We start from the raw sequence: 23,241 nt of genomic DNA on the forward strand, positions 1-23,241 counted from the left end.
ATTTCATGCATAGATGCGGAGTCGAGACTATTGCGCCGAGTTGATTGAGTGTTGTCCGACCTATGAGAGCATTGTAGGCCGAACTTACGTCGACCACAATGTAGTCTATTTTGAGGGTCCTAGATTGGTTCCCTTTTCCAAAAGTAGTGTGTAGCGATACGTATCCCATCGGTTGTATCGGAGTGTCTCCTAGTCCAAACAGATTGTTTGGGTATGCTCTAAGTTCCTTTTCGTCTAAACCAAGCTTGTCGAAGGCTGTTTTGAATAAGATGTCGGCAGAATTCCCTTGGTCTACTAGTGTGCGGTGTAGATTGGCGTTTGCCAGTATAATAGTGATGACCATGGGATCGTCGTGTCCCGAGATGATGCCGGATGCGTCCTCTTTAGTAAATATTATCGCCGGGATATCGGGTGCTTCCTCCTTTTCCTCAACATGATATACTTCTTTGAGATATCTCTTTCCGGATGATTTGGAGATCCTACCTCCTGCGAATCCGCCGTGTATCATGTGGACGTGTCTTTCTGGTGTCCGAGGTGACCGTTCAGCTCGTCCATCATCTTCGTCTCTCCGTCTTTTTCTTTGGTCATCATCCCGGGTGGCCAGAAATCGATCTAATTTTCCTTCTCTTACCAATTTTTCTATGATATTTTTTAAGTCGAAGCACTCGTTGGTAGAGTGCCCTCGAATTCGATGGTATTCACAATATTCCTTCCAGTTTCCTCCTCCCCTTTTACCTTTGAGTGGCCGCGCTGGGGGGATTTTTTCTGTATGGCAGACTTCTTTGTACACGTCGACCATGGATGTTTTGAGAGGAGTGTAGTTGTTGTATTTTTTGATTTTCTCACCCTGTCGATCTTCTTTCCTTTTGGGGTCCTTGTCTTTGTCTCGGTAGGAGGCCCCAGATTTTGAGATTTCTCCCAGCCGAGCATTCTCTTCCATGTTGATGTATTTTTCTGCTCGCTCCTGGACTTCGTCTAAGGAGGTAGGATACTTTTTTGATATAGATTGGCTGAAAGGTCCCTCTCGTAAGCCATTGATAAGCCCCATGATGGCGGCCTCTGTTGGTAAACTTTGTATGTCCATGCATGTTTTGTTGAATCTTTCCATGTAGTTGCGGAGGCTCTCCCGATCTCCTTGCTTGATCCCTAGTAAGCTGGGTGCGTGCTTGGCCTTATCTTTCTGGATGGAGAATCTGGCCAGGAACTTTTTGGCCAGGTTGTCAAAGTTTGAGATGGACTTCGGAGGTAAGTTGTTGAACCATCTGATCGCCGTTTTCGTGAGAGTTGTTGGAAAAGCTTTGCAGCGAACGGCATCTGAGGCATCGGTAAGGTACATTCTGCTTCTGAAATTGCTGAGATGATGGTTGGGATCTGTAGTGCCATCATACAAAACCATATCCGGGAGCTTGAAATCCTTTGGGATTTTGGTCTTCATGATTTCCCTGGTGAATGGATCCTGTTCTTTGCATGAATTTTCCTCAGGAGTGATCCGAGGAGCTTTTGATTTGAGGTCGGCCTCCAATTGCTGTAGTTTTCTTCTAGTTCTCGACATCGCCGTACCTCTCTTTGTAGATCCTTTCTGATCTCCCGTTGTTGTTGGGTTTCTTTCTCGAGTTGCTTTAAGCGATCTTGAAGTGCTTCCATGGCTCCCGGATTTGGTAAGTTTTTGTCCCCGTTGGATTCCGGAGTATCCTTTAGCGTAGTGTCCGCGTTCTTGTGCGGTGTTCTGTTCTCCAGATCCGAGTCGTGGTCGTTGTCATGGCCGTCCGCCATGGTTTTGGGATGACTTTCAGGTTCCCCAGCAACGGCGCCAATGTTCCGAGGGTTACCTGAAACTAGAGGTCGATCTTGGATGAGATCTTCCGTACTGGTCGGAGATGACGTGTCCGGCTGGCTGGTGACGGCCGGAGCTGTTGTGTCCGACTTATTGGACTTGCTGCACCGCTGATCCTTGGCCACCGGAAGGTGGAGGGTACCTGCAAGAGACTCCGATGCTTAAGTTAGCATGGGTATTAAGCAGGTTTTATGTCGAATCAGAGTATGCGTTATACCTGGGTGCTCCAGTGTATTTATAGTAGTATGGGCTGACCTTTCTGATAAGATAAGTTAGTTATCTTATCTTATCTTATCTTTATCTTGAGTGAAGTCAGCTTATCTTTAAGGGAACCGCCTTTATCTCTGTAGGTTTGAACTGCCTTTGGATTTGGGTCGTGTTCCTCCATTTGGGCCCTTTACTGGGCTCTCCTGTCGATTTGGCCGATCTCTTTAAGAAGAGGTCGGATAGTCGGACCTGAAGAGGTTAGTCGTTTTGCCACCAATCATCCCGGGTCGGACAGTTCGACCCAGGGTATGAACAGGTTCTGTTCATACCCTAGGTCGAGCTGTCCGACCCGGGATGTTTAGCGACAAGGCGACCGACCTCTTCAGGTCAGACTATCTGACCTCTCCTCAAAGAGCTCGGCCAAATTGCCAGAAAAGCCCAAAGAGGGCCCAGATAGAGGAATACGACACAAATCCAAAGGCAGCCTAAGCCTATAGAGATAAAGGCGGTTCCCTTGAAAATAAGATGACTTCACTCAAAGATAAGTTAAGTTAAGATAACTATCTTATCCCCGTAAAGGTCATCCTCTACTATTATAAATACACTGGAGCACCCAGGTATAACTCATACTCTGATTCTACAAAAAAACGTGCTCAATACCTTGCTAACTTAAGCATCGGAGTCCCTTGTTGGTACCACCACCCTCCGATAACAAAGGATCAGCAGCATTGCCAGTCCAACAAGTCAGACACGACAGCTCCGGCCACCACCCACCAGTCAGACACGTCATCTTCGACCAGCACAGAAGATCTCGTCCGAGATTGACCCACAGTTTCAGGTAACCCTCGGAACTTTGGTGCCATTGCCGGGGAACCTGGAAGTTATCCCATCATCATGGCGGACAACCTTGACAACAACCACGACTCTGACGTAGAAGACAGGACGCCGTACAAAAACACAGACACTACACCAAAAGATACTCCTCAACCTAATAAAGGCAAGAATTTGCTAAATACGGAAGCTATGGAAGCACTTCAAGACCGCCTAAATCAACTCGAAAAAGAGGTGGAGCATCAACGAAAAGCTGAGAGAGACCTCCGAAGGGAAGTTAGGCGATGCCGCGAGTTAGAGGACAAGCTCCTAAAACTCGAAGCAGATCTCAAGACTAAAACTACTCGATCCAGTCACGAAGATAGCTCCCGTAAGGATCAAAACCCATTCACCAAAGAGATCATGAGGACCAAAATCCCAAAAGACTTCAAACTTCCCGACATGACTTTATACGATGGCACAGCAGATCCCAGCCATCATCTCAGTAATTTCAGAAGTAGAACGTACCTCACTGATGCCTCAGGTGCGGTCCGCTGCAAAGCCTTTCCAACCACTTTAACAAACAGCAATTAAATGGTTCGACAATTTACCCCCTAGGTCCATCTCAAGCTTCGATGACTTAGCCAAGAAGTTTCTGGCCAGAGTCTCCATCCAAAGAGACAAAGCTAAGCACGCCCCAAGTCTATTAGGAATTGTTCCGAGGGTTACCTGAAACTGGAGGTCGATCTCGGATGAGATCTTCTATACTGGTCGGAGATGGCGTGTCCGGCTGCCTGGTGGCGGCCGGAGCTGTTGTGTCCGACTTGTTGGACTTGCTGCACTGCTGATCCTTGATCACCGGAGGGTGGGGCGTACCTGTAAGAGACTCTGATGCTTAAGTTAGCATGGGTATTAAACAGGTTTTATGTAGAATCAGAGTATGAGTTATACATGGGTGCTCCAGTGTATTTATAGTGGTTGTAGAGTGACCTTTCTAGATAAGATAAGTTAGTTATCTTATCTTATCTTTTCTTCTGGTGAGGTCAGCTTATCTTCAATGGAACCGCCTTTATCTCTATAGGCTTGGATTGCCTTTGAATTTGGGTCGTGTTCCTCTATTTGGGCCCTCTATTGGGCTCTCTTGTTGATTTGGCCGACCTCTTTGAGAAGAGGTCGGGTAGCCTGACCTGAAGAGGTCGGTCGCTTTGTCGCCAATCATCCCAGGTCGGGTAGCTCGACCCAGGGTATGAACAGTGCCCCTGCTTGAGCTTGGTCTTTTTGTTGAGGTCGAGTCTTTGACTTCGGTCCTTCTCTGACGAAGCTGAACTCAAGCATTTTGTCGATTTCTTCCTTTTGTAGAATCTATTGAATGTAGAATGTTTTCCTCTAAAAGCGCGCGCTTTTATATCAGCGCTTTGTTCTTGGGAACGTGAGAGGGTTTAATACCTTCATTAATTGGTATTAATTGCCCCGTTTTCTCTTGGCTTTTTATTTTGAATTTCTTAATAAAAAATGGTTTCTCTTATTCGCTCTTCTTCGTAACTTCTCCCTTTACTCTCTCATTTTCTGTTTCTTGCCTGGAGTTCGTAGTTCCTTCCCGCAACGTCTGTTCTGCTACTGCTTTCTGTGGAAGAGGGGTGATTTCCAGATTTCTCCTTCCATCTTCGCAGTTTTCTGCTTCGAGGGATGGCTTTGTGCTTATGCTCTTCAGCTTTCTTTCGAGGTTTTCTTCTATTCTCCAGGTTCGATTTTTCTTCCTCTGTTTCTTTATATGTCTGTTTTTAGAAAGTTTGATTTTTGCTCAGAGAAAGTTTGGATCTTTCTGCTTTTACTGTGCCTGATTGTTGCGTGTTCTGGAATTTCTTCGTTTTTGGTGCCAATCTTTTTGCTTTTCTTGTTGCTTGAATCTTTTTTAGGGCTTTTGCATGTTGTCGCCATTTCTGCTTGCACCTTCGATGATGGTTTTTGCTTGATTCTGAAAAAGGTTGCGTCTTTGATGATTTTCTGCTTGGCATTTTTGATGTTTGACAATGCTTTTTTGCTGATAGACTGTAGAAAGGTAGTGACTTAGATGACTTTGTGTTTTTACTTCCTTTGTTTCATTTGAAACCTTATTTTCTTGTTTGATGAGTGCCGGGACGTAAGCTGTAGAAATTTCCTGAAACCTTGCTTTGTTACTGCCTCCAAAGGATGCCCCAGGACTTTGGTTTGAGTCTTGGGGTTTTCCTTTTCTGTTTGTTCGCCTGTATCATATTGGTCGAATTGTTTTGCCCCTCGTCCGAGATGTTTTTGGTAATCCTGTCTTCTTTTTTTATTGTAGGATTAGTTGGTCTCATGTCTTCTCGCAATAACGTTGTAGAGATGTCTTCCCAGGTTTCCGAGGGCATGGCCGATTGGATGGACTCAATGGTTCTTATGTGTGTCTCTTTGGTTGATTCCGGGTTTTGTGCGCAGCTTAGGCAGTTTCATAGGGTCTGTAGTAATACTGGTAATGAGAAGAATTATGAACTTGTTCCTCCCTCTTCTGAAGAGAGAGTTTGTTTCTCTACTCGGGTTGTTAGAGATCACCCTTTTTTCTATGCTTATGACTTCTTCTTTGGTCAGCTGGGTATCACCCTTCCTTTCACTGAATTTGAGATCAACCTGTTATGGTCCTGTAATGTTGCTCCCTCTCAACTTCACCCTAATTCCTGGGGTTTCATAAAAATTTTTCAATTGTTGTGTCATGGTTTCGGTATTCCTACCTCGTAATCTCTCTTTTTCTATCTATTTGTCTTGACGAAGCCTGGAGTGGTAAAAAAGAAGGCAGCTTGGGTCTCCTTTCGATCTTCCCAGAGAAAAAAAGGTCTTTTCCATGTTTGACGAATCGTTTCGTGATTTTTAAAACTACTTTTTCAAGGTCCAAGCTGTTGAAGGAGCTCGACCCTTTTTTCTGGATGAAAATGATGAGCCCGCCTTTCCCTTGGAATGACAAAAAGATGTGAGAGTGTCCAGATACACGTGGGAAATGTTGGATGAGGCTGTGCGGGCTTTTGTGACTGTCTTGGAAGAACACTGGGGGCAACCTCCCCATCTTGATACAAAGAAATTTTTAACCAATCCCTCTCTTCTTCAAACTGAGCTGGGTATTTTGTGTTCCCTTTATTATCTGTTTATATTGCTCATAAATACCTTTCTGACTTGCAGCTTAATTTCTTACTATTGTGTTTTATTTGCAGAGGCAATGAAGAATAATGAATCCATGAAGGCTTTTAAAAGAGCACAGAAGGCGACTGCTGCTAAAAACATCTCAGCCAAGGCGGCCGGAGAGGGATCTTCCCAAGTGCGTGTGAAGCCGTCCATGCCGAGTTCTCCTGGGGCGAGGAAGGTGATCCCCACTCCCCGAGTTCGTCTGGCTGACCCTCACCCAACTTCTGGCGCTCCTTCTGGCGCTCCTCCCAATAAGAAACAAAAAATAGCTGAGCCTTTCAACCTTGATGCTCCCGACTTTAATGCAATTGAATTTGTGGATCAGTAAATCGGTCCCTATGGTGCCCTTTCCATGGACGATGTGTCCATCCTTCATAATCTGGAATTTATGACCCGAAACAGCGTTAAGATGGCGTATATGGGGGCCGATCTGTACCGAACTGCTCAGAATCTTCCTCTCCATGCCACTAAGGAATTTATGGAAGAGGCTAAACAGGAGTTCGACCGGATGAAGGGCCTGAAGGAAGAGCTTGAGGTAAAGGTAGTCAAGTTGGAGAAGGATCTGGAGAATGAGAAGGCGAGTTCCCTTTCTCTGGCGGCTTCGGTGAGGCTAGCCGAGGATACGGCTATGAGACATAAGGACAGTTATGTGACATCTTATCGGGAGGTTGTGCGCCTGAGGGAGGAGTTGGAGAATGCCCGAGCTGATTACTCCGAGCTTCAAGGTCATCTTGTTGGCAGCGTGACTGGTGCTTATGAGAACCTGAAGGAACAAGTTCAGGTTATTGCTCCCGAGGCCGACCTTACCCTCTTCAGCCTGGATAACGTTGTCAGGGATGGCAAGATTATCCCTGATGACGAGGATGATGATGTTGAACCTTCCCCTGTGTCCTCTGTCAAAGTGTCGACTTCTTCAGCTCCTCCGGTTGTAGCCAATCCGGATTGCCAGATTCTGAACTGGGAGGATGGAACTGTGGATGCTGTGCCTATTCAGACTCGCCCTCTTTCTCCTTGTCCTGATGCTGCCAAGAAGTTTCCTAATGTTTGATGATCTCTCTCTGGATATTTATGCAGCGGGCCCAGCTTGTGGGCTTTTAAACTTTGTTTTGTTAATTGCTGACATTTTCTAGTTTCTTGCCTAGCAACTTTTACTTTGAAAAACAAAAGTAGCTTGCTAGCCTTTTTAGGTAAATTTTGGTGGCCTCTGAAGCTTTATACCTTTGTAGATTATATCATGTTTTTTTTTTTTTTGCGCTTGACTTGGTATCTCTTCTGTTTTCTGAGAGTGTTGGAACCTTGCGGCTTGACTTCTTTGGATTGCTTTGTACTTTATTGTTTGTAGCTTGGATCCTTTGAGGTTGTGGGTCCAACATGCTTTTTCGGTTTTCTCACTCTTGCTTGTGTTTTTGGCTTCATAACCGATTTCTTTACGTTGGTCCTCTTTCCAATTATTTCTTATAATCCTCTTTCTTGGACCTTTGTCTGGTCTTTTTCAGGGATTACTTTTATAACTTGGTTTTTGTAGGAGGCCAACTTCATTAGGTCGATCTTTCCTAAGTTATTTTTTGTAATCCTCTTTCTTGGACCTTTGTCAGGTCTCTTTCAAGGATTACTACTATAACTTTTGTTGTAGGAGACCGACTTCGTTATATCGATCTCTTCTAAGTTATTTTTGTAATCCTCTTTCTTGGATCTTTGTCAGATCTCTTTCAGGGATTACTTTTATAACTTGTTTGTTGTAGGAGACCGACTTCGTTATATCGATCTCTTCTAAGTTATTTTTGTAATCCTCTTTCTTGAATCTTTGTCAGATCTCTTTCAGGGATTACTTTTATAACTTGTTTGTAGGAGGTCGACTTCTTTGCGTCGACCTCTTTTTAAGTTATTTTTGTAGTCCTCTTTTTTGGACCTTTGTCAGGTCTCTTTCAGGGATTACTTTTGTAACTTTTCATTTTGGGCTGACTTTGTTATGTTGGGCCCTTCTAAGTTAAATTAATCCTCTTTAATAGGGTTGGCCAGACCTCTTTCCAGGGTTTACTTATAACTTGGGTTGACTTGGTCCGACTTCTTAACGTTGGCCAGTCTTTAAGTTATTATTTAGCAATCCATAAGACCTCGTCAGGTTCTTTTTTGGATCACTTTCGATAACTTCTTACATTATTCTGTGTTCATCTTTGCCGATTTGTAGAAGGTGGTTGCTATCTTTAGATCGTCTTTTGGGTGAATCGCATTTTCACCTTTATCGGACGATTGTCTTTATCGTGATCGTGCAGTGAAATTGTTATTCACTTTCTGCCGATCTGTTGCTTTATAATCAGACGATGAATGCTTCATATTAATGCGTCTTGAAAATTTGTAGAATATCTAAAATATATATTTTATTCAAAGGAAAGTGCAAATATATACATGTGGGAATTTTTCATCCCTTTAAGTCGAATAGTGTCTGAGTCTCAACTTGGTGCCTCATTAAAAAACCTTTTCAGGAAAAATAGTGCATCCAATAGTGAGATCTTTTACTTTTTCTAGCTGTAGTACCTTCTTAGGTTGCAGGCGTGCCATGATCTGGGAAGCTCTCGTCCATCGAGTTCGGACAGTCTGTAGTAGCCCTTCCCAAGTACTTCTACAACTCGATAGGGTCCTTTCCAGTTTGCTGCCAACTTTCCTTCTCCTGGTCGAGTTGTTCCAATATCATTTCGGATTAGGATGAGATCGTTCTCCGCGAAACTTCTCGGCACTACCCTTTGATTATATCTGGAAGCCATTCGACATTTTAGTGCTTCTTCCCTGATCCGAGCTCGTTCTTGGATTTCAGGTAGTAGGTCGAGCTATTCCCTCTGAAGTTGGGAGTTTGCTCCCTCATTGTAATGAACCACTCTAGGCGATCCTTCCTCAATCTCTACTGGAATCATCGTCTCTATTCCGTATACTAACCGGAAGGGGGATTCCTTTGTGGTGGAGTGTGGCGTCGTTCGATATGCCCATAGAACTTGTGAAAGCTCTTCTGCCCAAGCTCCATTTGTGTCTTGTAATCTCCGTTTTAACCCGACCAATATGACTTTGTTGGCAGCTTTAGCCTGTCCATTGGCTTGCGGATGTTCCACGGAGGTGTACTGGTGCTTTATGTTCAAGTCGGCCACTAATTTTATGAAGCCTGCATCTGTGAATTGAGTGCCATTGTCTGTGGTGATGGAGTGTGGAACCCCAAACCTTGTGACAATGTTTCTATATAGGAATTTCCGGCTTCTTTGAGCAGTGGTGTTGGCTAGGGGTTCTGCCTCGATCTATTTTGTGAAATAGTCTACCCCTACTATAAGGAATTTAACTTGTCCTGATCCCTGGGGGAAGGGTCTGAGAAGATCAAGTCTCCATTTTGCAAACGGCCAAGGCGAAGTTACGCTGATGAGCTCTTCTGGCGGGGCGATGTGAAAGTTGGCATGTTTCTGACATGGTGGACATGTCTTTACAAATTCTGTAGCTTCTTTCTGTAGAGTTGGCTAATAAAATCCCGCCCGGAGTACTTTTTTGGCAAGAGCTCGTGCTCTAAGATGGTTGCCGCAAATGCCGCCGTGTACTTCTTCTAGCACTTCCTTTGTGTTGTTGGTCGGCACACATTTTAGTAATGGTATTGAGATCCCTCTTTTGTACAGGATGTTGTTTATAATAGTGTAGTACTGTGCCTCCTTTTCTTCTGTGGGGAGTGTTTCTGCTTTGAGGTAGTTAATTATAGGGGTCATCCATCCTTGGTCCTGACTTGTTATGGCTAGGACTTTTTCCTCTTCCGAGATTGAAGGATTTTGTAGCATTTCCTGGATGAGGCTTCTATTGTTGCCCCCTGGTTTGGTGCTGGCTAGTTTTGAGAGTGCGTCAGCTCGGGCGTTTAGTTCGCGGGGTATGTGGCAGATCTTATATTCCCCGAGTTGTCCGAGCTGTTCCTTGGTTTTATCCAAATACTTTTTCATGGTGGGATATTTGGCTTGATAGCTCCCTGTTATCTGTGAGGTGACTACTTGTGAATCGCTGTAAATGTTGAGTTTTTGAGCTCCAACCTCTTTAGCCAGCTTCAAACCGGCTAATAACGCATCATATTCTGCCTGGTTGTTTGAGGCCGGGAACCCGAACTTGAGGGAGAGCTCAACTTGGGTTCCTTGGTTGCTTTCTATTATCACGCCTGCGCCGCTTCCAGTCTTATTTGAAGAACCGTCCACGTAGAGATTTCATTCTATGGGGGTTTCCAAGGCATTTGTGAATTCTGCGATAAAGTCGGCCAGATACTGTGATTTAATGGCCGTCCGAGTTTCATATTGGAGGTCAAATTCTGATAACTCGACTGCCCATTGTAAAATTTTGCCTGCTAAATCTGTTTTCTGCAATATTCCTTTTATGGGCTGGTTGGTTCGAACCTTGATGGTGTGAGCCTGGAAGTACGGGCGAAGTCGTCAAGATGTTAGAATGAGAGTATAGGCAAACTTTTCTATTTTCTGTAGTTCAGCTCGGATCCCTGTAGCGCTTTGCTAATGAAGTAGACGGGTTGTTGCCCACTTTCGTCTTCTCTGACTAGTGCTAAGGCTATTGCCCGGCTTCCTACTGCAAGATATAATATGAGTGGTTATCCTTCTCGTGGTCGAGATAAGATAGGCGGCCGTCCTAAGAATTCCTTGAAGTCTTGGAAGGCTTGTTCACATTCTGTCGTCCATTCGAACTGCTTTTCCTTCCTTAAAGTAGCATAGAAGGGGAGAGATCTTATCGCTGCCCCTGCTAAGAATCTGGATAGGGCGGCCAATCTCCCGTTGAGTTGCTGTACTTCTTTGACACAGGTGGGGCTCTTCATGTTGAGTATGGCTTGACATTTATCCGGGTTTGCTTCAATTCCTCTTTGTGTGAGCATGAAACCTAGGAATTTGCCTGCTTCTACCACAAAGGTGCATTTTGCGGGATTGAGTCGCATGTCGTGCTTCCTTATAGTGTCGAACACTTGAGCCAGGTCGGACAATAATGTATCTTCGCTTTGTGTCTTTATCAACATGTCGTCCACATAGACTTCCATGATCTTTCCGATGTGATCTAAGAAGACTTTATTCATCAGCCTTTGATAAGTAGCTCCCGCGTTCTTGAGACTGAAGGGCATCACGATGTAGCAGTAATTTGCTTTCGGTGTTAAAAACGAGGTCTTTTCTTGATCTGGTGGATACATGGGGATTTGGTTGTATCCCGAGTATGCGTCCATAAACGAGAGGTATCTACCAGAGCGTCGATACTTGGGAGTGGGTAAGGATCTTTTGGGCAGGCTTTGTTGAGATCGGTGTAATCGGTACACATTCGCCACTTCCCATTTGATTTTTTCACCAAGACGACGTTGGCTAGCCATAGTGGGTACTTGACTTCTCTTATGAATCCTGCCTCTAGTAGTGCTTGTACCTGCTCTTCCACAGCTTGGGATCGCTCTGGCCCAAGTTTTCTTCATCTCTGCTGCACCGGCCGAGATCCTAGATAGACTGCCAACTTGTGGCACATTAGCTTGGGGTCTATGCCCGGCATGTCTGCAGCTTTCCATGCGAAGAGATCGACATTATCACGTAAGAATTGTATCAGTAATTTTTTTGAGTCTCCTCTTAGGATCGTTCCGATATTAGTTGTTTTGTTCGAGGTGTCTCCGATCTGAACCTTCTCTATCTCGCCTTCTGGCTGCGGACGGAGTTCTTCTCGTCGATGAACTCCGCCAAGCTCAATTGTATGAAACTCTTCTCCTTTGCCTCTGAGGTTTAGACTGTCGTTATAACAGCGGCGCGCCATCTTTTGATCTGCTTTTATTGTAGCTATCCCTTCCGTAGTTGGGAATTTCATGCATAGATGCGGGGTCGAGACTATTGCGCCAAGTTAATTTAGTGTGGTCCGGCCTATTAGGGCATTGTAGGCTGAACTCACGTCGACCACAATGTAGTCTATCTTGAGGGTCTTGGATTGGTTCCCTTTTCCAAAGGTTGTGTGTAGTGATACGTATCCCAGTGGTTGTACTGGGGTATCTCTCAGTCCGAACAAGCTGTTTGGGTATGCCTGATGAGCGGATAATTTATACGCTTTTTGGCATTATTTTTAGTATGTTTTTAGTAGGATCTAGTTACTTTTAGGGATGTTTTCATTAGTTTTTATGTTAAATTCACATTTCTGGACTTTACTATGAGTTTGTGTGTTTTTCTGTGATTTCAGGTATTTTCTGGCTGAAATTGAGGGACTTGAGCAGAAATCAGATTCAGAGGTTGAAGAAGGACTGCTGATGCTGTTGGATTCTGACCTCCCTGCACTCAAAATAGATTTTCTGGAGCTAAAGAACTCAAAATGGCGCGCTTTCAATTGCGTTGGAAAGTAGACATCCAGGGCTTTCCAGCAATATATAATAGTCCATACTTTGGCCAAGAATAAACGACGCAAACTAGCGTTCAACGCCAGCTCTCTGCCCAATTCTGGCGTCCAGCGCCAGAAAAGGATCCAAAACCAGAGTTGAACGCCCAAACTGGCACAAATACTGGCGTTCAACTCCACAAATGGCCTCTACACGTGCAACACTCAAGCTCAGCTCAAGCACACACCAAGTGGGCCCCGGAAGTGGATTTATACATCAATTACTCACTTATGTATTTTCAACGGTAGAGTTTCTGCACTCCATAGATTAAGGTGTGGAGCTCTGCTGTTCCTCAAAGATTAATGCAAAATACTACTGTTTTCTATTCAATTCATCTTATTTCGCTTCTAAGATATTCATTCGCACTTCAACCTGAATGTGATGAACGTGACAATCATCATCATTCCCTATGAACGCGTGCCTGACAACCACTTCCGTTCTACCTTCGACTGAATGAGTATCTCTTAGATCTCTTAATCGGAATCTTCGTGGTGTAAGCTAGAATGATGGCGGCATTCAAGAGAATCCGGAAGGTCTAAACCTTGTCTGTGGTATTCCGAGTAGGATTCAATGATTGAATGACTGTGACGAGCTTCAAACTCGCGATTGCCGGGCGTAGTGACAGACGCAAAAGGATAGTAAATCCTATTCCAGCATGATCGAGAACTGACAGATGAATAGCCATGCCGTGACAGGGTACGTTGTCCATTTTCACTGAGAGGATAAGATGAAACCATTGACAAGGGTGATGCCTCCAGACGATTAGCCGTGCCGTGACAGGGCATTTGGATCATTTTCCCGAGAGAAGACCGAAAGTAGCCATTGACAATGGTGATGTATCACATAAAGCCTGCCATGGAAAGGAGTAAGACTGATTGGATGAAGATAGCAGGAAAGCAGAAGTTCAGAGGAACGAAAGCATCTCTATTCGCTTATCTGAAATTCTCACCAATAAATTACATAAGTATTTCTATCTTTTATTATTTATCTTTTAATTATCTAATCCAATCACATTTAACCCTGCCTGACTGAGATTTGCAAGGTGACCATAGCTTGCTTCATACCAACAATCTCCGTGGGATTCGACCCTTACTCACGTAAGGTATTACTTGGATGACCCAGTGCACTTGCTGGTTAGTTGTGCGAAGTTGTGAACCATGGTATTGGCATCATGTTTTTGGCGCCATTACCAGGGAAAGAAAGAGTGATGAATTTTACATAATCAAAGTGTAATCACAATTTCTGCGCACCAAGTTTTTGGCGCCGTTGTCGGGGATTGTTCGAGTTTGGACAACTGACGGTTCATCTTGTTGCTCAGATTAGGTAATTTTCTTTTTGTTTTATTTTCAAAAATTTTTTCAAAAATATTTCAAAATTTTCTCACCTGTTTTCGAAAAAAAAATATTTATTCAAAATTTTTAAAGAATGAATTCTAGTGTTTCATGAAGCATGTGAAGCCTGGCTGGCTGTAAAGCCATGTCTAAATTCATTTGGACTGAGGCTTGCAATTTGTTATCAAGAGCAAGCTAGTTGTTGCTAATCCACCTGCTGCTGTTCCTGATTTACATGCTGAAGCTTGGCTGGCCATTGGCCATGTCTAGTGTTTTGGACCGGAGCTTTCATTGAAAGCTTGGCCGGCTAGTGAGCCATGTCTAATTCCTGGACTGAAGCTTTAGACTAAGAATGCAAGATTCCTAGAATTCATATTAAAAATTTTGGAATCCTTATTTTTATTTTTCACAAAAACTTTCGAAAAAAAATACAAAAAAAAAAAATTTTAGAAAATCATAAAAATCAAAAATATTTTTCTGTTTCTTGTTTGAGTCTTGAGTCATGTTATAAGTTTGGTGTCAATTGCATGTGCATCTTGCATTTTTCGAAAATTCATGCATTCATAGTGTTCTTCATGATCTTCAAGTTGTTCTTGGTAAGTCTTCTTTTTTGATCTTTGCATTTGCATGTTTTGTGTCTTTTCTTGTTTTTCATATGCATTCTTGAATTCTTAGTATCTAAGCATTAAAGAATTCTAAGTTTGGTGTCTTGCATGTTTTCCTTGCATTAAAAATTTTTCAAAAATATGTTCTTGGTATTCATCTTGACATTCAAAGTGTTCTTGGTGTTCATCTTGACATTCATAGCATTCTTGCATGCATTCATTGTTTTAATCTAAAAATTTCATGCATTGCATCATTTTTCTTGTTTTTCTCTCTCATCATTAAAAATTCAAAAATAAAAAAAAATATCTTTCCCTTTTTCTCTCTTAAAATTTCGAAAATTGGATTTGACTTTTTCAAAAATTTAAAAAAAAAATCTAGTTGTTTTTATGAGTCAAATCAAGTTTTCAATTTGAAAATCTTATCTTTTTCAAAATCTTTTTCAAAAATCAAATCTTTTTCAAATTTCTTAGTTATTTTCGAAAATTCCAAAAATATTTTTCAAAAATCTTTTTCTTATTTTTATATCAAATTTTCGAAAATAACATAATCAATTAATGTTTTGATTCAAAAATTTCAAGTTTGTTACTTACTTGTTAAGAAAGATTCAAACTTTAAGTTCTAGAATCATATCTTGTGATTTCTTGTGAATCAAGTCATTAATTGAGATTTTAAAAATAAAATCTTTTTCAAAAACTAATTTCAATCATATCTTTTCAAAAAATATCTTCTTATCTTATCTTTTTCAAAAATTTGATTTCAAAATATCTTTTCTAACTTCCTATCTTCTTATCTTTTCAAAATTGATTTTCAAAATTTGTTTCAACTAACTAACTAACTTTTTGTTTGTTTCTTATCTTTTTCAAAACCACCTAACTAACTCTCTCTCTCTAATTTTCGAAAATATCTCCCCCCTTTTTCAAAAATTTCCTTTTAATTAACTAATAATTTTTTTTATTTGAATTTTCGAAAAAACTACTAACCTTTTTCGAAACTATTTTCGAAAATCACTAACTCTTTTTCAAAAATTATTTTCGAAAATCCTTCTCCCTCATCTCCTTCTATTTATTTATTCATCTACTAACATCTCTTCCTCACATCACCAAAAATCCGAACCCTCTCTCTCTCTCTCTGAGTTCAGATTTTCTTCTTCTTTTCTTCTACTAACAATAAGGAACCTCTTTACTGTGACATAGAGGATTCCTCTTCTTTTCTTTTTCTCTTCTCTTTCTTATGAGCAGGGACAGAGAAAAAGGCATTCTTGTTGAAGCTGATCCAGAACCTGAAAGGACTCTGAAGAGGAAACTAAGAGAAGCCAAATTACAACAATCCAGAGACAACTTGATTGAAAATTTCGAATAAGTAAAGGAGATGGCAGCCGAACCCAACAACAATGCAAGGAGAATGCTTGGTGACTTTACTGCACCAAATTCCAATTTACATGGAAGAAGCATCTCCATTCCTTCCATTGGAGCAAACAACTTTGAGCTGAAACCTCAATTAGTTTCTCTGATGCAGCAGAACTGCAAGTTTCATGGACTTCCATCTGAAGATCCTTTTCAGTTCTTAACTGAATTCTTGCAGATATGTGATACTGTTAAGACTAATGGAGTAGATCCTGAAGTCTACAGGCTCATGCTTTTCCCTTTTGCTGTAAGAGACAGAGCTAGAATATGGTTGGACTCTCAACCTAAAGACAGCCTGAACTCTTGGGATAAGCTGGTCACGGCTTTCTTAGCCAAGTTCTTTCCTCCTCAAAAGCTGAGCAAGCTTAGAGTGGATGTTCAAACCTTCAAACAAAAAGATGGTGAATCCCTCTATGAAGCTTGGGAAAGATACAAACAGCTGACCAAAAAGTGTCCTTCTGACATGCTTTCAGAATGGACCATCCTGGATATATTCTATGATGGTTTATCTGAGTTATCAAAGATGTCATTGGATACTTCTGCAGATGGATCCATTCACCTAAAGAAAACGCCTGCAGAAGCTCAAGAACTCATTGAAATTGTTGCTAATAACCAGTTCATGTACACTTCTGAGAGGAATCCTGTGAGTAATGGGACGCCTATGAAGAAGGGAGTTCTTGAAGTTGATACTCTGAATGCCATATTGGCTCAGAACAAAATATTGACTCAGCAAGTCAATATGATTCTCAGAGTCTGAATGGAATGCAAGCTGCATCCAACAGTACTCAAGAGGCTTCTTATGCAGAAGAAGCTTATGATCCTGAGAACCCTGCAATAGCAGAGGTGAATTACTTAGGTGAACCTTATGGAAACACCTATAACTCATCATGAAGAAATCATCCAAATTTCTCATGGAAGGATCAAAAGCCTCAACAAGGCTTTAATAATGGTGGAAGAAACAGGTTTAGCAATAGCAAGCCTTTTCCATCATCCACTCAGCAACAGACAGAGAATTCTGAACAGAATCCATCTAGCTTAGCAAACTTAGTCTCTAATCTATCTAAGGCCACTGTGAGTTTTATGAATGAAACAAGGTCTTCCATTAGAAATTTGGAAGCACAAGTGGGCCAGCTGAGTAAAAGTATCACTGAAATCCCTCCTAGTACTCTCCCAAGCAATACAGAAGAGAATCCAAAAGGAGAGTGCAAGGCCATTGACATAAGCATCATGGCCGAACCTGTAAGGGAAGGAGAGGACGTAAATCCCAAGGAGGAAGACCTCCTGGGACGTCCAGTGATCAATAAGGAGCTTCCCTCTGAGGAACCAAAGGACTCTGAGGCTCACCTAGAGACCATAGAGATTCCATTGAACCTCCTTATGCCATTCATGAGCTCTGATGAGTATTCCTCTTCTGAAGAGAATGAGGATGTTACTGAAGAGCAAACTGCCAAGTTTCTTGGTGCAATCATGAAGCTGAATGCCAAATTATTTGGTATTGAAACTTGGGAAGATGAACCTCCCTTGTTCATCAATGAACTAAGTGATTTGGATCAACTAACATTGCCTCAAAAGAGACAGGATCCTGGAAAGTTCATAATACCTTGTACCATAGGCACCATGATCTTTAAGGCTCTGTGTGACCTTGGTTCAGGAATAAACCTCATGCCCCTCTCTGTAATAGAGAAACTGGGAATCTATGGGGTGCAAGCTGCTAGAATCTCATTAGAGATGGCAGACAACTCAAGAAAACAGGCTTATGGACAAGTAAAGGACGTGTTAGTAAAGGTTGAAGGCCTTTACATCCCTGCTGATTTCATAGTCCTGGATACTGGAAAGGAAGAGGATGAATCCATCATCCTAGGAAGACCTTTCCTCGCCACAGCAAGAGCTGTGATTGATGTGGATAGAGGAGAATTAATCCTTCAATTGAATGAGGACAACCTTGTGTTTACAACTCAAGGATCTCTCTCTGCATCCATGGAGAGGAAGCATAAAAAGCTTCTCTCAAAGCAGAGTCAAACAAAGCCCCTACAGTCAAACTCTAAGTTTGGTGTTGGGAGGTCACAACCAAACTCTAAGTTTGGTGTTGAACTCTCATATCCAAACTCTAAGTTTGGTGTTGGAGAGTCTCAACAATACTCTGAACATCTGTGAGGCTCCATGAGAGCCCACTGTCAAGCTATTGACATTAAAGAAGCGCTTGTTGGGAGGCAACCCAATTTTTATTTATCTAACTATATTTTTCTTAGTTATATGTCTTTATAGGTTCATGATCATGTGAAGTCACAAAATAAACAAAAAATCAAAAACAGAATCAAAAACAGCAGAAGAAAAATCACACCCTGGAGGAGCACCTGCCTGGCGTTCAACGCCAGAACAGAGCATGGTTCTGGCGCTGAACGCCCAAAATGGGCAGCATCCTGGCGCTGAACGCCCAGAACAAGCATGGTTCTGGCGTTCAACGACAGAAATGGCCAACAAATGGGCGTTGAACGCCCAAATTGGGCACCAACCCGGCGCTGAACGCCCAAAGTTGTGTGCAAGGGCATTTTACATGCCTAATTTGGTGCAAGGTTGTAAATCCTTGAACACCTCAGGATCTGTGGACCCCACAGGATCCCCACCTACCTCCACTCACTTCTTCTCACCCCTCTTTCACACAATCCCATAAACACTCTTCCCCAAAACCCTTCACCAATCACTTCAATCCCTCTTCCCCATCACCTCTTCACCACTCACATCCATCCACTCTTCCCCATAAACCTACCTCAAAAACTCCACCTACCTTCAAAATTCAAAATCAATTTCCCACCCAAACCCACCCATATGGCCGAAACCTTCCCCCCTCCCTTCCCTATATAAAGCCCTCCATTCTTCCTCAAATTCACACAACACAACCCCTCTATACCCTTCTTGGCCGAAACACAACACCTTCTCCCTCTCCTCCATATCTTCTTCTTCTTCCTCTATTCTTTTTTTTATTGCTCGAGGGCGAGCAATATTTTAAGTTTGGTGTGGTAAAAGCATAAGCTTTTTGTTTTTCCATTACCATTGATGGCACCTAAGACCGGAGAATCCTCTAGAAAGGGGAAAGGGAAGACAAAAGCTTCCACCTCTGAGTCATGAGAGATGGAAAGGTTCATCTCCAAAGCCCATCAAGACCACTTCTATGATGTTGTGGCCAAGAAGAAGGTGATCCCCAAGGTCCCTTTCAAACTCAAAAGAAATGAGTATCCGGAGATCCGACATGAAATTCAAAGAAGAGGTTGGGAAGTTCTAACAAATCCCATCCAACAAGTCGGTATCCTAATGGTTCAAGAGTTCTATGCCAATGCATGGATCACCAAGAACCATGATCAAGGTAAGAACCCGGATCCAAAGAACTACGTTACAATGGTTCAGGGGAAATACTTAGATTTTAGTCCGGAGAATGTGAGGTTGGCGTTTAACTTGCCCATGATGCAAGAAGATGAACGCCCCTACACTAGAAGGGTCAACTTTAATCAAAGGTTGGACCAAGTCCTTATGGACATATGTGTGGAAGGAGCTCAATGGAAGATTGACTCCAAAGGCAAGCCGGTTCAACTAAGAAGATTGGACCTCAAGCCTGTGGCTAGAGGATGGTTGGAGTTCATTCAATGCTCAATCATTCCCACTAGCAACCGATCTGAAGTTACTGTGGATCGGGCCATCATGATTCATAGCATCATGATTGGAGAGGAAATAGAAGTTCATGAAGTCATCTCTAATGAACTCTACAAAATAGCCGAAAAGTCATCCCCCATGGCAAAGCTAGCTTTTCCTCATCTTATCTGCCATCTATGTTACTCAGCTGGAGCTTTCATAGAAGGAGACATTCCTATTAAGGAAGAGAAGCCCATCACTAAGAAAAAGATGGAGCAAGCAAGAGAGCCCATTCATGGAGCTCAAGAGGCGTATGAAGCTCATCACCATGAGATCCCGGAGATGCCTCAAATGCACTTTCCTCCACAAAACTATTGGGAGCAAATCAACACCTCCCTAGGAGAATTGAGTTCCAATATGGGACAACTAAGGGTGGAACATCAAGAGCACTCCATCATGCTCCATGAAATAAGAGAAGATCAAAAAGCAATGAGGGAGGAGCAACAAAGACAAGGAAGAGACATAGAAGAGCTCAAGGACATCATTGGTTCCTCAAGAAGGAAACGCCACCATCACTAAGGTGGATTCATTCCTTGTTCTTATTTCTTCTGTTTTTCGTTTTCTATGTTATGTGCTTATCTATGTTTGTGTCTTCATTACATGATCATTAGTAGTTAGTAACTATGTCTTAAAGTTATGAATGTCCTATGAATCCATCACCTCTCTTAAATGAAAAATGTTTTAATTCAAAAGAACAAGAAGTACATGAGTTTCGAATTTATCCTTGAACTTAGTTTAATTATATTGATGTGGTGACAATGCTTCTTGTTTTCTGAATGTATGCTTGAACAGTGCATATGTCTTTTGAAGTTGTTGTTCATGAATGTTAAATATGTTGGCTCTTGAAAGAATTATGACAAGGAGACATGTTATTTGATAATCTAAAAAATCATAAAAATGATTCTTGAAGCAAGAAAAAGCAGCAAAGAACGAAGCTTGCAGAAAAAAAAAATATAGGCGAAAAAAAATAGAAAGAAGAAGCAAGCAGAAAAAGCCAATAACCCTTAAAACCAAAAGGCAAGGGCAAATAAAAAGGATCCCAAGGCTTTGAGCATCAGTGGATAGGAGGGCCTAAAGGAATAAAATCCCGGTCTAAGCGGCTAAACCAAGCTGTCCCTAACCATGTGCTTGTGGCGTGTAGGTGTCAAGTGAAAACTTGAGACTGGGCGGTTAAAGTCAAGGTCCAAAGCAAAAAGAAGAGTGTGCTTAAGAACCCTAGACACCTCTGATTGGGGACTTTAGCAAAGCTGAGTCACAATCTGAAAAGGTTCACCCAATTATGTGTCTGTGGCATTTATGTATCCGGTGGTAATACTGGAAAACAAAGTGCTTAGGGCCACGGCCAAGACTCATAAAATAGCTGTGTTCAAGAATCATCATACTGAACTAGGAGAGTCAATAACACTATCTGAACTCTGAGTTCCTATAGATGCCAATCATTCTGAACCTCAATGGATAAAGTGAGATGCCAAAACTATTCAAGAGGCAAAAAGCTATAAGTCCCGCTCATATGATTGGAGCCATGTTTCATTGGTAGTTTGGAATTTATAGTATATTCTCTTCTTTTTATCCTATTTGATTTTCAGTTGCTTGGGGACAAGCAACAATTTAAGTTTGGTGTTGTGATGAGCGGATAATTTATACGCTTTTTGGCATTGTTTTTAGTATGTTTTTAGTAGGATCTAGTTACTTTTAGGGATGTTTTCATTATTTTTTATGTTAAATTTACATTTCTGGACTTTACTATGAGTTTGTGTGTTTTTCTTTGATTTCAGGTATTTTCTGGCTGAAATTGAGGGACTTGAGCAGAAATCAGATTCAGAGGTTGAAGAAGGACTCCTGATGCTGTTGGATTCTGACCTCCCTGCACTCAAAATGGATTTTCTGGAGCTACAGAACTCAAAATGGCGCGCTTCCAATTGAGTTGGAAAGTAGACATCTAGGGCTTTCCAGCAATATATAATAGTCCATATTTTGGCCAAGAATAGATGACGCAAACTGGCATTCAACGCCAGCTCTCTGCCCAATTCTGGCGTCCAGCGCTAGAAAAGGATCTAAAACCAGAGTTGAACGCCCAAACTGGCACAAATACTGGCGTTCAACTCCACAAATGGCCTCTACACGTGCAACACTCAAGCTCAGCCCAAGCACACACCAAGTGGGCCCCAGAAGTGGATTTATACATCAATTACTTACTTCTGTAAACCCTAGTAGCTAGTTTATTATAAATAGGACCTTTTACTATTGTATTAGATATCCTGGATTGTATTCTGATCCTGAGTTTTATCTTTGGATCATAGTAGTCTTGGTTACTCCGGTTCCCCTCTGGGGCCGAGACCAATGAACTCCATTATCACTTATGTATTTTCAACGGTAGAGTTTCTGCACTCCATAGATTAAGGTGTGGAGCTCTGCTGTTCCTCAAAGATTAATGCAAAATACTACTGTTTTCTATTCAATTCATCTTATTTCGCTTCTAAGATATTCATTCGCACTTCAACCTGAATGTGATGAACGTGACAATCATCATCATTCCCTATGAACGCGTGCCTGACAACCATTTCCGTTCTACCTTCGACTGAATGAGTATCTCTTAGATCTCTTAATCGGAATCTTCGTGGTGTAAGCTAGAATAATGGCGGCATTCAAGAGAATCCGGAAGGTCTAAACCTTGTCTGTGGTATTCCGAGTAGGATTCAATGATTGAATGACTGTGACGAGCTTCAAACTCGCGATTGCCGGGCGTAGTGACAGACGCAAAAGGATAGTAAATCCTATTCCAGCATGATCAAGAACCGACAGATGAATAGCCATGCCGTGACAGGGTGCGTTGACCATTTTCACTGAGAGGATAAGATGAAACCATTGACAAGGGTGATGCCTCCAGACGATTAGCCGTGCCGTGACAGGGCATTTGGATCATTTTCCCGAGAGAAGACCGAAAGTAGCCATTGACAATGGTGATGTATCACATAAAGCCTGCCATGGAAAGGAGTAAGACTGATTGGATGAAGATAGCAGGAAAGCAGAAGTTCAGAGGAACGAAAGCATCTCTATTCGCTTATCTGAAATTCTCACCAATAAATTACATAAGTATTTCTATCCTTTATTATTTATCTTTTAATTATCTAATCCAATCACATTTAACCCTGCCTGACTGAGATTTGCAAGGTGACCATAGCTTGCTTCATACCAACAATCTCCGTGGGATTCGACCCTTACTCACGTAAGGTATTACTTGGACGACCCAGTGCACTTGCTGGTTAGTTGTGCGAAGTTGTGAACCATGGTATTGGCATCATGTTTTTGGCGCCATTACCAGGGAAAGAAAGAGTGATGAATTTTACATAATCAAAGTTTAATCACAATTTCTGCGTACCAATGCCTTAAGCTCCCTTTCTTCCAAGCCGAGCTTATCGAAGGCCATTTTAAATAAGATGTCGGCGGAGCTCCCTTGGTCTATTAATGTGCGTTGTAGATTAGCGTTTGCCAGTATAATAGTGATGACCATGGGATCATCGTGTCCCGGGATGATGCCGGATGCGTCCTCTTTAGTGAATGTTATCGCAGGGATGTCGGGTGCTTCCTCCTTTCCCTGGACATGATATACTTCTTTGAGATATCTTTTGCGACATGATTTGGAGATCCCACCTCCTGCGAATCCGCCGTGTATCATGTGGACGTGTCTCTCTGGTGTCAGAGGTGATCGTTCAGTTCGTCTGGCATCTTCGTCCCTTCGTCTCTTTCTTTGGTCATCATCTCGGGTGGCCAGAAATCGAT

General features: G+C 42.2%; 1 non-coding gene across 1 annotated transcript; it reads right to left on the reverse strand.

Annotated features, from left to right (window-relative positions):
* Positions 1-16,138: 16,138 nt before the first annotated feature.
* Positions 16,139-16,246, reverse strand: LOC148546531 (small nucleolar RNA R71). The gene has a single exon (XR_015901276.1). It is a non-coding gene; the product is annotated as a small nucleolar RNA R71 (small nucleolar RNA).
* Between the last annotated feature and the right edge of the window lie 6,995 nt (positions 16,247-23,241).

Source organism: Arachis ipaensis, chromosome B9 (genome assembly GCF_059453495.1).
Source record: "Arachis ipaensis isolate K30076 ecotype BB chromosome B9, ASM5945349v1, whole genome shotgun sequence".
NCBI classification, from domain to species: Eukaryota; Viridiplantae; Streptophyta; class Magnoliopsida; order Fabales; family Fabaceae; genus Arachis; species Arachis ipaensis.